This window comes from Myotis daubentonii, chromosome 16, assembly GCF_963259705.1.
Source record: "Myotis daubentonii chromosome 16, mMyoDau2.1, whole genome shotgun sequence".
NCBI lineage: Eukaryota > Metazoa > Chordata > Mammalia > Chiroptera > Vespertilionidae > Myotis > Myotis daubentonii.
In genome coordinates, this window is record NC_081855.1 from 30,113,376 (window position 1) to 30,128,946 (window position 15,571).

The window sequence follows — 15,571 nt, forward strand, 5'->3', positions numbered from 1 at the left end:
CTTAAAATACAGTATGCTAGAGAGAGGAAAATGTTATTAAGAAAAGCATAAGAAAGAGAAAATACACTTATGCTATTTTTTTTAAAGCTGCATATAAGTGGACCCATGCAGTTCCAACCTGTGTTGTTAAAGGCTTATCTATATTTATTTATTGGGTTTCTATTTTTTTAAAAATATTCTTATTTATTTCAGAGAGGAAGGGAGAGGGAGATAGAGAGAGAGAGAGGTACATCAATGATGAGAGAGAAACATTAATTGGCTGCCTCCTGCACTCACCCCACTGGGAATCAACCCACAACCAAGGCATATGTCCTAACTGAGAATCGAAAGCGTAACCTCCTGGTTCATTTCATAGGTTGACACTCAACCACTGGGCCAAGCTGGTCAGGCTCTATTGGGCTTCTTAATGCCTAGTTCCATTTCTAGATGCTAATAATTAAGAAAAGAAGTATAGTGTTAATATACCACTAAGCATCTAGCAGAAAGCATACAGTTCATGATCAATAAACATTTGGTAAGTAAAGGATCAAATATAAATACATGCATACATATATACCACCTATACTAATGAAAGCACACTTTAAGGTCTCTTCTGTAATGAGCTATGGCTGAAATCTTAGATTGGGATTCACCCTAGAAATTTCACTTAAATATAATTACTTCTTTAAAGACCCTACGTCCAAAAAAAGTTAGTAGTTCTCGGGGTGGGAGACATAATTCAGTTCATAACACCATTATACTCAGTGCCTTTTTCAGAACCTGCTACAAAATAGATGTTAAAATAAATATATTTTTAAATCCATCTTGCTGCTGAGTATGTATCCAAACCTCAAAGCAATCTATAGTAATTAGAAGAGACAAAAATGTTCCTAGAATCACAGAATATTAAGGTCAAAAGGAACTTGAAATGTCTCACTTTAATCTTTTACTCTCTTCTAGAGCTTAGTAAAAGGTAAATCCAGACATCAGGCAGAACACAAGAACAGGGCACTTGTAAGCACTAGTCTTAAAAAATAAATTCAGAGGAGAAAAACCAGAAATTTTCTCCTAGAAGCTGTCAAACATTAAAGGTGAAGTCAAAAGTTAAAAAAAGAAAAAGAAAAAGAAAACTTGTTATTACTTGTCTTGTTGATGACAGCAATTCCCTTTTTAAAGACCCTACCTCCAAAAAAAGCTAGGAGTCCTCGAAGTGAGGGACATAATTCAGCCCATAACACCATTACACTCAGTGCCTTCCTCATAACCTGCAACATAATAGACATTTTGACAAAAACAAACAAAAGATATTTGTAAAGGTGAATAATTGAGTGCACTATTTCTTTGTTCAATTATGAGGGACCAGAAACAAGCCCCTTAGATAAAATTCTCTAAAACAGCTCTTCAAAAACTATATTTCTGAAAGGGCGAGTCATCTCGGGGCCTGACCACGCTGCTGGCGGCCTCGGGCACCGACTCCCCAGCCCACGGCGGGAGCCCGGCGCAGGACCTGACCGGACCCACGCGGCAGCATGCCGCGGGGCACGTGCTCTCACCCGAGGAGATGGAGGAGGAGGCGATCGCCGACGCCCCCGGGAACGAGACGGAGGACGTGGACTTCCTGCCTGGGCTGGAACTGGTCAATCTACTGGACCCCCAGCAACCGGACTGGCCCCTGGAGCCCGGGCTCAGCTCGCCCTGGGGGGGGCTAGGACTGCGCCCTCCATCTTGCCCTGGGTCCTCCATTTTTGGGGCGGCCGCCATGTGCTCAGGAGAGTGCCTTCTTCCCGGAAGCCCAGGCCCCTGCTGGCCACGCCCAGGATGACCCGACTCGCGCCTGGCCAATCGGCGGGGCCCACAGTCCCCTCTCCTGCCCTCACTCCACCCCCCTATAAAACCCCCTGTCCCATCAGGCCTCTCTCTCTCTCGGCCACTGGAGCTTACCGTTGCATCGGTGAGTGTGGCAGGGGAGCCAAACCCGGGTTTGAAATAGATGACTCTTTGCTTTTGCATCGGACTGACTGGCTCCCTGGGGGTCTTGGGAACTTTGAAATCTGGGCACAACAATTTCTAGTAAAAATATAGTGGTTTGGCTTTTCAATACAAGCAGCCAAGTTTTCTCTGAAAGTTTCGGGTAGGTTTCTTTTACAAGGACACCTCAAGAAGAGATAATCCAAAAAGATTGTCAACCAAAGGAGCAAAAGATAACAATCTTGAGGCTAAAACCTATGTGTGATTTCAAAGACTCAAATGCTTTTAAGTACAACAGTCTTTAGTATTACTTGTATCAGACATGGGTAGAGTTTGTTAATTGTGTTTTTCTTGTAAATTAAGTCATTGCTTTTAAACCTGTGCAGTAGATACATTTGGCATTGGAGCCTTTTAGGCCTATAATCAGAAAATATCTTCTTAGCGTTCTCCATGCTTTAGAATAATTATGGGACTAAGCATAAATATTAATTCCTACTCAATATGCATGCACTCTGGAAACTCGAGGTGTGAATAGCAAAATCTTATTACACAAACCAGAGTATTCATTAAATGCTTTTGGATAATCTTTAGAGAGTACCTTAAAATTCAGGCATTACTATGCATAAGAGTAGTCTGTAAAACTCAAAGTTCTCGGAAGTAACCAGTGAATACCTTCATGGAGTAAAATCTTATTAATCACAATATCAACGTGAAAGAAAGAAAGGTCAAGAGGTTACTTGGAGCCACGTTTCTTGACAATAATTCCAAGAGAAGGAAATCTAAATACAAGATCGATATTTCATGCTATAATTACAGAATTGCAACAATACACTATGTGGGTCAATGCAGTTCACCTGTAAATGTTTTGCTGTTGCTGTTTTGCTTTTCATTGTTATTTTGTTCTGTTTGATTTTGTTTTGTCTTTATACCAGTAGGATGTTTGCATACATTTGTGAAACACCAGAAAAGAAACATAGAAATACAACTACTATGAATTTTGATGGTTTCAATGTTATTTTTTTAAAATATCAATGCTACAAATAACATTTTCTTTTTACCTACAGCTCTAGGAATTTTAACATATGTATAGATATGTGTATCTATGTCCCCATAATAGGATTGAAAACAGTTCCATCACTTCCCAAGCGCTCTTGTGTTACCTCTTCAGAGTCTCACCCTTCTCTCAAACCAACCTATGGGCCAGTATTCGTTTTTAACTGTTTGGGTTTATATTTATTCTTTTCTCCAAACAAAATCAATTTAAAAATCACAGTTTTACAAATATCAACACACATGTATATAATACATGAGATGCATGTTTCTATGTACATGCCATGTTATATACTTGTATTTGTATTGAATACATGGTGGATATATACTAGTATAATATATAAACATACTTAATTGCATAAACTCCTCTTAAAACCTAAAAACAATTAAGAGTGCTTAATATTATTAGGTCTCTTAGTTGGAGGTCAAGACTATAAGGACCTTTTGAATGAACAAATAATTATATGATCATACTGACTCTCCACCCAGATCCCAGGCTAGTGTTAAAGACACAGTAAGTAGATAATAGGTATAAAGACTCTAAATCCTTAGAGAAAGTTTTTATAAATGATTGTTTGTATTTGCATACCCCATATGTATGCTAATAAACAAGTTCCTCTGGAGATGATTTCCTGCCTGAGGCACTATATTTTAAAGGTAACATCAAGTTATGTTTATCTTATGAGAAAATAAAGCAACACTGGTATATCAAGAAGAATCGCATGCAAGCTCAAAAATAAAAAAAAATCACAAAAGAAAAAAATGATGCATTATTTCAATAGCACTTTGCATTCTTACTGCATATTTCATCATAAAGATCAATAAAATGTTCCAAATCATAACAAATACAGGAATTATTCAGCCTCCTGTCTTAACAAATTGTCTCAGGAATGTACGACAAAAAGTGTATTTACACCCATCCAGCTACACCGTTTAATGATTTAGGATAGAAAGTCAAACTTAGGGGGAGATTGACTCAAGAAAGTAACCAACATCCCCTTAGTAGGATTTTGCATCTTAAAATATACAGCTGATTGTGAACAAATAAAAATCAAGTCTACAGCAACTGTTCATCATCTTTTTCCTAAACTTAAAAAATAGGGATATTATCACAAATGTCTCCAAATCATCCACAAAAAGATAAAAGGGAGAGAAATGAGCACTCTTGTGTAGTCATCCTACCTTATTTGCAGGGTGGTAGTGTGGGGGGAGGTTGTCATGAGATTTTTCCATGAAATCGCCAGGCCTTGGAGAATGTGAGTCTTACACAGTGTATCTATAGCAAAGCTTTCCATCTTCAGTGAAATAACAACCTCCTTCAGGCATGTTGTTGCTAGGTTACTATTAAATAGAATTACCGTGGTGTAATATACTCAAAAGGAGTCAGGAGATAAGTAAGAAAATAATTATAATAACTTTGTCATGTTTATGCAACTTGATGTATTAATATATATCCAGAGGCATTATTCTAGGGGGAGGGAAGGTAAATTTATTTTCTGTTTTGAATATTCTTAGTGATTCACTGACTGCCTCTCATGTATCCCAACGCCTTGAAAGCATTTCAATTAAAGAGGATTCATAATCCACAAGCCTAGGTTCCTGAATTTCTCTGAATCAATATCGATGGGCACAAATGCTGACATGTGACAGAGGAAAAGTACAAATGTTCTATTTGGAGGGGACCTTGAGATATACAGGGTGGGGCCAAAGTAGGTTTACAATTGTTCCTATGGAAAAAAAATGCAATCATCGATATATATAAAAACCTGAGCAACCATTCGACCGTTTTACCTGTCGCTATGACGTGCACTGACCACCAGAGGGAAGACACTCAACACAGGAGCTGCCTCTTGGTGGTCAGTGCACTCCCACGGCGGGAATGCCTCTCAGTAAGCTTACCAAGGGGTGGTGGTGCCAGGCACCTGGCCGCCTGCTGCTTCATGCAGTACTACATCCTCCAAGGGGTTCTGGATTGCAAGAGGATGCAGACCAGGCATCCTCTATAATGCAAGGATAAAATGTTTTGCAACTGTGTTCACAACTATAAACCTACTTAGGCCCACTCCTGCATATATTCTAGCCTACAACCATTACAAAGAAATGCCAAGTATCTCAGTTTAGGGATTATGCAGTAGATTCTTGAAGCCTTCCATCCAATAATGTTGCTTCTACAAATGGCTCAGTGTAGTTAATATTGTACTGGCCCTTGTTATACAAACCAATGGCCATTTATGTGTAATAATCACTGGACAAGATTCTAAACATAAGTTGCCTGAGCTGGAAAGTTGTAGGTGGAGCCTGGTATCAACATATTTTGAAAGCTCTATTGGTCAATTTTATGAGCAACGGAAGAAAAGACCAGCAGGTCTGTGGACCATTAGATAGCACATTGTTCCTTCTAAGGTTTTAAAATGAAAGGGCAAGGAACACACACCTTTAGAATTGTCCATTGGTTGAGTTAAAATTAGTAGGATATCAGAATCATAATATATAATTTACACTCAAGAGAAACAATTTTACCTGAATATATTTCCAGCATCACGCCTCTCTTATCTTTTTCATTCACACTCCAGAAATTACATTGCTTTAGAGAAAATAAAGGGATAGCAGGAGCAGCAAATTCCATCTGTAAATTTTTAAAAATAAAACTAGAACCAAAAATTGCAGCTCTAAAATGAGAGTTTGGGTTTTGGACATTTTTGCAAGTAAAGGATAAAAAATAAACCTGCCCAGAAATAGCAAATGTATTTTTTTCCCACTTACTACTTTAGGAAAGTGACTGTAAAATGTGCAAAATCACCATTGACATTCAGGCAGTCCCTGAAAAATAGGTTTGAGTAGGATGGAGGATTAACTATGAGCTGAACTACGTGAATTATGCATAGACAAAAACATAATCTAAAAGGGTATAGAAGGATTTTCTTTTAAATTCTCTTTCCTTATGCTGATGCTTCAGAGAACAAAAACAAATGTTTTAATCCCCCCCCCACTTCTCACACACACACACACACACACACACACACACACACACACACACACAAAAGGGTTTTACTTCTTACTGTTCGTCATAGACATTCAGCTATCTAGCGCTAGGTATTGTTATCCTTTATTTTAGGAAAATTCAGAAAAGTGAGGATCTAGTAGGGTTCTCAGCATTGGAAAGAGAAATTCTTTCAAATTCTTACTTTTGCCAGCTTTCAAATATGTTACCTCCGGGCTGAAACTCAGCAAGCTGAAGACCAAGCTTTTTCTCTAATTCTTAGATGGGAATACCCCACTTGTTGCCTCATCCTCCAATCCTCAGGCAAAGGATGAGAGTCTATAACTGAGCCCCGGCCAGGCCTCATTGTTCTCAAATGTTTTTGAAAGTTTTCCAAAATCTGAGATGGAATTTGATCATAAAATCAATGAGTGAGGAGCTTGTGAAAAATGAGAAGTCTTGGTTGACAACAGTTCCTTAGGCAGTGGTTCTCAACCTTCTGGCCCTTTAAATACAGCTCCTCATGTTGGGACCCAACCATAAAATTATTTTCGTTGCTACTTCATAACTGTAATGTTGCTACTGTTATGAATCATAATGTAAATATCTGATATGCAGGATGGTCTTAGGCGACCCTGTGAAAGGGTCGTTCGACCGCCAAAGGGGTCGCGACCCACAGGTTGAGAACCACTGCCTTAGGGACTTATTCAGGTTTCAAAGTTTGTTGTCAGCATGAAATTTGCATATATGTATAAATGTATAGGAAAAAAGGTTCATATATGTGTAACTGATAACAATGGTTATCTATGGGAGAGGGAGTGGGATTAATGTTGGTGGTCAAAGGAACTTTCACTTGTTCCATAATATTTTGTATTACTAATTTATAATGTTAAATGAGTAATAATTTAATTTTATATTAATTGGTTACTATAGATGTGCGTATACATAACATTTAATAGAAGTTAAGAAGTTCTATAAAATACAGGCTTTCATGCTGGAGATCTTAACCTTGCAAATGAGATGCCCTTTCTTTGAGAATGGGAATATATCCAAATTTATCATTCCAGCCAGTGATACATTTAGTTTGTTGCCTACTTACCCAAATGACTGGATATTGGACTATAGATTTTATAAATTTGTTAATCAAATAAGGGAAGAAGGGAGGGAAAGTAAAAATATGGTGTATGATCCTCAGCTCTCCACTTCTAGGCCCAACATAGATGCCACTGAAATTACACAAGCTTCCAAAATCCATCTCAAAACAGTGCTTCAGGAGGCCACTATTAATCTGTAAGTACTGGCCCATACCACCCTACAAAGTCTTCTCTGGCAGCCAGAGCTTCTTAATGAAGCAGACACCCAACCTCTCTACTGGGTCTTCTGACCTCAAGGGTGCATCTGAATAGCTCAGGGTGATTTCCAACATATATATATACCCAGGTCCCAACAATGGAAAGCTGATTTTGTGAAAACAAGATTGTATGTTCATTGACACATGTTGCCAACAAAACCCCCAGCTGATGTTGATGAATTATTTATGAATTGCAATGTAATATAACCGCCATTATAAATTTATAAATATTGATGCTAGTGTAGGTCTATTACATGTAGCATCAGATGACTTGGATTATAGTTCTGATCCTAGAATGCATTAGCCTCATGACCCTGGGCAGTCATATAATTGTCCCCAGGTTTAGATTTTTCATTGACAAAATGGGCTTACTGCTTTTATTCCTCATTGTCACTTCAACTCAAAAGGATCACTGGGTTGGCCTTATCTTGGCCCACATCTCTGGGGTCGTGGATGAATCACTTCTCTTGGTCCCCGATACCTTCATCTTAAAAATTGGGATTGTGTTACTGGACCGGTGGTTCTCAAACTCTATTCTGAATCAGAGCCCTTAGGGACAATGTGGGCTCTGGGATGTATGTGTGAGTATGTGTGGGTTTGGAGGAGGGAGTTGGGGAGGGCAGAGTGGAAGGTAGAGCATAAATAACATGCAGTAAGGTCCCTGGCCCTCTCTCCCTGCTTCACAAACAGGGTTTTATGTTTGCATATTGAATTTTTATGTGAGAATTTTTACTGCCAACTATATTTTAAAGCACTGGACCTGATGAAATCTGAGGTCAAATCCATCTCAAAATTCTTTAAATCTAATGCACAGGATTGTTGGATTCAAATTAGATAATGATTGTTAGTGTGTTTTGCAAAATGAAAAGCTATCAGGCTGAGTTGCCTTGGAAGTATCATAATACGGGCTTAAATTTTCTCAGCCTGCAAAATGGATTAACCTTTATTCTTTTTTATTGTCAGTCTTGGCTTGATTTCTCTTGTCCTTGCACCCTTATGCTGCTCATAAAAGAAACACTCACCCCGATCACACTCTTTCCCCAGACTCTTTGTACCTAACCTCAGCCAATTTCAGCAGAGGTGGAACCTATATTCAGTCACCCTGCTTCCTCCCCTTTCCCATCAGGCAGGGCTGAGAAAATAACCACATGCCTAATGGGAATATGGGTGTTCAGGGAAGAGTGCTTGGTCCCCATTAGCACCATGCTAACTAAACTCTGCACAAAACCGAGTCTGTGGCAGGCAGTCTTCCCTTGACCAATAGAGCTGAGTGAGCAGTTTGGGGTTTGTTTCGGTGTCTGGTCCAACTCATCCTCCTCATGATCCCTGATCACATACCCAGATGCCTCACCTCGAAGGTTCTTGATAGGACAATGCTCAGTTTTGAATCTAGCCCTTGTGCCCTGGAAATGGTGAAGATATCATTTCACGCATGTGAACCAGGAATGGCTTGTGAAGAAGACTCACTTCAACACGTATTTAACTCATAATGTGCCTACTGTTGTCAAGGTCACAGGTTACAAGGATGAACAGACAGAACGAGTGTTTTTCATGAGCACAGAAGCTGGAGTAAGAGCCAGACTGTAGCCAATCACTATAAACGCAACACAATCCGTGGAAGATAAAGGTCCATGCGGTGTGTTACGGAGTGCAGGGCATCCTGAGCTAAATCTGGGCGATTTTAGATAGGCTTCCTGGAAACACACATTTATTCATGAAAACTGAGACTTAGCCCAACAGAGAAAGTTGGAACAGATTTTCCCAAATAAAAGAACAGCATCCAAATAAAGCAGGCAAAACAACCATCTGTGTGTTATCACTAGAGCATAATACAAGAATTCTATGCAGAATGTCCAGAAGCTAGTTAAAGAATGAGACTGTGTCTCAGAAGGAGTGTGTGTTAATGTGAAAGCATGTGGGCTTTATTCTGCAAGCGGTTTAAATCCAGAAATGATCTACCTCTACAAATTCCGCTCATTTTTTGCCTATGTCTTGAAATGGTTTGTTTGGGTAAGTCTCTGCCTTTCATTTGCTATTTATATTTGCACATTAAGCGATTTTTTTTTCCTTTTGAAAAGTATAGATAAATTACATGAGACCGTTGCCAGAAATGCAACTACTCTGAAAACATTTTGCAAATACTGCTGTGGAATATTTTAAAGCACATATGTTTACATTGAAATCCAGATTCCCAACCATGAACCTCTTTCTGAGTGTTTGCAATGACACATGCCATCACTGGCAAATAGGTAGCTCATTTACTGAGGTTTACATCTTAGTGACACGGCTTAACAAGACACTAGAGGCTTTATTTACATTTCCCCCTAAAATGCTGTTAGAATTATGCAGATCTGTTCCTGGCGCGGCCATTTCCTTACCTAATTATTTTTCACGTATTCACTTGCGTCTTTTGGTTCACTTTCTTCACATGTTCTCTGACTTCAAAGTGTTTTGAGGTCCCCTCACACATTTATGATATTTCTTCCCCCCTAGATTAGAAAATGTAGCCGTTCGCTACCTTTAGAACAAGATCCAAATAATATTAATAACAAAAACACAACAGCGGCAGCTACCAGAGATTGAACTGACAATGGTATGACTTACTTAAATGCTCTCATTTAATTTTTATAACTATCTTAGGAGGCTGTCATTAATGTTTATCTCCACTTGGCAGAGGAGAAAACGGTATTTATTCAGATTGAATGCATTTTTTGCAGATCAGTCAGCCAGTAAGTGGAACAGCTGTTATTCATCCCCAGCCTCTCTGACTTCAGAACCTGCCTGGTTAGCCCCACCCAATGTCTGCTCCGCAATCCCTAGATTCAGTCATTCCCGGATTCATTCGGCAGACGATAACGAAGAGCCTGCCACTGCTGAGACCCTGTGTCGGAAACTGCAAAGGATGCAACCTGCATTCTACTCTCAGGAATCATACAGTTCAGAACACAAATAAGGAGAATATAAGGGAGAAACACGATGTAAAATACGTGTTGCTAGAGGTGCAAGGAAGAGAAGATGAGTCCGCTGGATGACTAGAAGGACTGTTAGATGTTCAGCCTCCTAAATACTCAGAGAAATGCAAACAGAAACTGCAATTCAGTAGCCTTACAGTCCGACTAGTTTAAAAAAAATTTAAAGCTTAAATGTGGAAGAAGATTTAGAACAAAAAGTGTTTTGTAGAATTATTATTTTTTAAACCTATAATAAAGTACACATACCTTAGGGTACAATTCCTCTCTTTGGATATACTAGTACCTGAGAGACACTCCTGCAAAACTAAACTAGGAGAGACATACAAGGATGTCCATGGAAGCATTATTTGTAATAAACCCAAACTTGGACAATATAAATGCCCATTGATAATAGATCTGATAAATACAAATGTGACGTATCCATGCAATGAGATACTATAGTCATTACAACGAATGCACTGTGACTAAATGCTTTAACTTCCGTGCACTCACACACAATATAAATGAAGAAAGCAGATCACCAAATAATATATACAGAGTGATCCCAGTTATATAAAGTTTTAGAAGTGGCAAAATGAAACTGTTTTTTAAGGAGGAACACATACCAGGGAAACATATAAACAGAAGCACGCGAAAGGTCCTCCCAAAGGTCAGGCTGCTGATGGCCTCTCTCATAGACACAGGGTGATGTGCACAGGGGGTTTCTATGCAATGAATGATAGTCTATATTTTAAGAGAAGTGGTAGATACATGAGTAATTTCCAGTTAGTCTATATGCTTTATAATTATCTTTTAAATTATCTGCATGTTACAAATATCCGATATGTAAGGGATGTTTCGAACACATCAATTTTTAAAATATGTTTTTTATTGACTTTTAGATAAAGAGGAATAGAAAGGGAGAGAGGGGGAGAGAGAGAGGGAGAGAGAGAGAGAGAGAGAGAGAGAGAGAGAGAGAGAGAGAGAGAGAGAGAGAGAGAGAGAGAGAGAGAGAAACATGGATGCGAGAGAAACATAGATTGGCTGCCTCCTGTGTGCCACTTCTGCGGATCTAGCCTGCAACCCAAGCATCTGCCATGACCAGGAATTGAACCAGTGACTTCTTGGTGCATGGGACAATGCTTAATCCACTGAGCAACACTGGCCAAGCCACAGGTAATTTTTTAGAAGCTAGAACTAACTAACAAAGCCTTTGCAATGGGAATGTTATTTATGTAAGCATCAGAAAACAGGACTTTGTGGCAGGAAGGACAAAAGTTCTGTACAACCTGCTAACACTATTCGAGGCTGTGGTTGTTATAAAATATGGGACAAATAATCAGAGTTTTTGTGTAAATAAAATCCTTAAATAAGATGTTTGTTTTGGAGCTCCATGGAGAGTAAACGCATGCATGAACATGATCTGCTGTGAACAATAGTTCTTGAAAATGATGCTGGATAAACTGAAGCAAGAGATAAAAATCAACGAAAGAGGTGTTTTTGTAAAACTACCTGCCTGTGGTAGGAAGGCCTAAAACTGTGTCTGTGATGCTTTCTTAACAAAGACAACACTGGAAAATGTGATGAACGTGAGCCCATTTGAAGACCATAAGTATTTGAAGACCTAAAATGTATTAACAATCTAAAAGCACATCTTATGCCAATAGTTATCACACAAAAGCAGAGGTAAATATGATACAGAGAGTACAGGACTTCCTTGAGAAGAAATCCACAATAAGCCAATGGAGGAAAACAAAGGATGTTCAGACCTTTAAGATTTAGACACAGGAATGGTGGAAAATGTATGTAGTTCCATCAGGAACCAAATTTCTTAAGTACCCACGCTGCCATAGACTCAGGGCTAGAAGCAAACCAGAGCTCACAAATCTTAAATGTGTTCAAGGGTTAAAGAAATAGCAGTGGTAGGAAATGGAATTAACTGAAGAAAGCCCACAACACATACAGTACTTTGAACCAAATTTAGACAATGAGTAATATCAATATGTCTCCTGAATTCAGCCTTCAGATCACTCTTGCTGGCTAGTCACCTTAACTTCCTATTGTCACGTACCCAGGAAACATGTTTCCATCCTCATTGCTAAATCCTCTTTCAATGTTCATAGCACCTTACCCCTTTCTCGGTATCATGTGGTCAACTGACAGTCATGGGGAATTGGAGCAGATAGAGTGGTTTTACTGTGTATCCCTGAGTTTGGTGGAATTTTGACTTTTTCTTTTTAAAGCATCAATTCATTTCAAAGGCTCACTAATCTAAATTAACATACAGGTGTGGAGTTTTAAATCTCATGAAATAAATAAGGTCATTGTATTCAGCACATTCCTGACATTTTAATGAGGCATATTAACAGAAATTATGTTCCAAAGTCATTACACAGAGCTATTATTCTCTGTTACATAAGAACATCACTGGATCTGAAGGAAAACTCGTAATAAAATTATGTTATGGTAATATTATCAATAATGACATAATTATAGTGACATTGATGGCAATATAAGGGACTTCATTATAAAATATTCCTCTATGGTTGGACAAGTTGAGAGTAAATAAGAAGCCATCATTTGTACCATATGAGTGATTCTCTGCTTAATTTTTCATATTAGAATTTGCGGTAATAGTGATAATATTGAGACCCATACTGTACTTGGCAAGGGGAAAGATGCATTTTCCTTAATATCTGTCACTGAAACTATCTATTCCAGGACATCTGAATTTCCCATTGCCCCAACATTTTTATAATACAGTGAAAATATTAAAGTATTCTAAACTTGAAACCACTTTAAATAAATCAATGCTGTTTTTCAATATAGCTGTCCCCCAGCTATCCCATCATCAACATCATCATCATCATCACTATATAGATCACCTAAAAGTGGCAGATTTACTGGCTCCAGAATTGAAGAGAGTCTAAACTGTGAAGCAACTGATCTACTACTGAATCAATAAAGTCAAAAGACTGGTTTTATTTCTAGAGATAGTTTTCCACAAAAAATAGAAGCATTGTTTGCTTCACTCTGTACCAGCTGAAGGGCTGAAATTCTCTGCAGCTTAATTGAATGATCTGTAACTTGGGAAGTTCCTAATGGAAGAGTAGAATGGTGAAAGGCCTAGAGAAATGACCTGAGGATGATTGGCTGGTGACGTGGACAAATGCATTCACCTTTTCCAAGGCTGTGCACTCAGTTGATCAGGGTTAGAGCCAATCTCTCCCATGTCCTGGAGTTGATCAAGTATAATAATTTACTCTCGCAAAACTTGCAAGGGCTGGAACATTGAAGATAGTTCATCACATTTCTGCATTAAGGAAGAGAAACAGTTCCCTAAGGACAATACAACCCCCCTGGAGCCCCCATCAATAGTGTGAACGGCACTAGTCATGTTGTTTGAATGGAGAGGTACACTATATGGTGATCAAAACGTGCCAGGAGTTTATTCAGCTTATTGCTGCCAAATAGCATCCAGAGCCTACTCGGGTATTATTGCCTCCAATGTGTATAGTCAATCAGAAAAGCCATCTCTCTTTTGATGGACATGTTCTGGCTACACAAAGACTGAACCAAAGCTTTGTAATGACTACTTTTCTATACTTGGTCCATCTCAGCTCTTAGAGTGTAACCACAGTACTCTTTTTAAAAAGAAGAATATAGTGCCTCCTTTTTAATATATAAACAATTTCAAAAATATACCAAAAAAGAATAGTAATAATGAACCCTTATGTACCTATCACATAGCATAAACAATTATTAGCCTATATATAGCTGATCTTGTTCATCTGTAATTCCCTCCACCCTGGTAGTTTTTTAAACAGCTAAAACAAACCTTTGTGTTAGAGTCCACCGTTATCTGACAGTTACAAAGCAACTCATGCTTCCAAATATTAAATAATCTGGCAGAGGTCACATCTAGTAATTGCCAGATCTGGGAAATCAAGAGAGTTTTTGATCCGCTTTTGTGTGCTCCATGAAAATTAGTGGAGTCTAGAGCCATGTGAATGGTCGTATCAGTCACAGCTCTGCCATAAAATAGATGGCGCACTTAAATTGGGTAATTTGGAAAAAGTTAATAAAATGACTATTTAAAAAGGATTAATAAGTTCCAGGAGTTAGTAAAATTGGAGGGAAATATTGCTAAACCCTATGCCCAAACAGGCAGAGGGAATGAGGAACCCAGATGCAGAAATGGCTGCGTGAAAAGAATTGCCTAATAGAAGGCCCTGTATGAAAGGGACACAGTCAACATGGATGAGTCCACGGAGAGTGGCCAGGACTATCTCACACTTTCTTCCTTTATATTCTTGCTTCTCAAATGGCCAAGTTTAGTCAAATTTCAGAGGTCAGGGTGAAAATGGTAGATTTGGAGTGGGCAAAAGTTTGATGTCCAGCACAATTGTCTATCTATATGAGGAAAGTTACGGTGTATTATTTTGACACAACGAACCCTATTCTTATTAGAAATTTAGGGACCTTGGTAAAGAATAAAAATGATACTTATCTTTTGTTGCAAAAGATCGCATTGCCTATGATGTTAATAATGCAGATAGAAAATTTTTGAAGAATTTCTAATAATCATTAAATCAAAATCTGAGTCAGATAGCTCAAAACATGTTTGCACACAATATTTACAACAGCGCATAAGTGGTAGGCAACACATTATACATACTTAATGTTTGTTGAACACATGTTGACATGGAAAAGCCCAGTTGTGTTTGAAAGACCATGCCTATGAACTTAGGGAGGAACAGAAGCAGAATATAGCAGCTCCCCTTCCTTTCTGATTTAATCGCTGAGCCAGTGATAAATGTCCATTGCAGTGGTCACATCCCTAGCTGCATTTCAGAATTCCTAGGGCCTTGGTGGCAAACTGCGGTTCGTGAGCTACATGCGGCTCTTTGGCCCCTTGAGTGTGGCTCTTCCTAAGCCTTAGGAGTACCCTAATTAAGTTAATAACAATGTACCTACCTATATAGTTTAAGTTTAAAAAATTTGGCTCTCAAAAGAAATTTCAATCGTTGTACTGTTGATATTTGGCTCTGTTGACTAATGAGTTTGCCGACCACTGTCCTAGGGGAACTTTAAGAAATTGAGATGTTTAAATCCATCTGGGGCCACACCCACTCCATCAGAATCAGCAGAGAGAGGGGCTAGCAACCATACTTCTCAAAGCCTCAGAGGTGATTGTCAAGCATAGCTAGGGCGAGGAAGCCCTAATTTGTCTTGAACCTCTTGATTATGAATTCATGATGTGTATATGAATGTGGAATGAGGAAAGAGGAA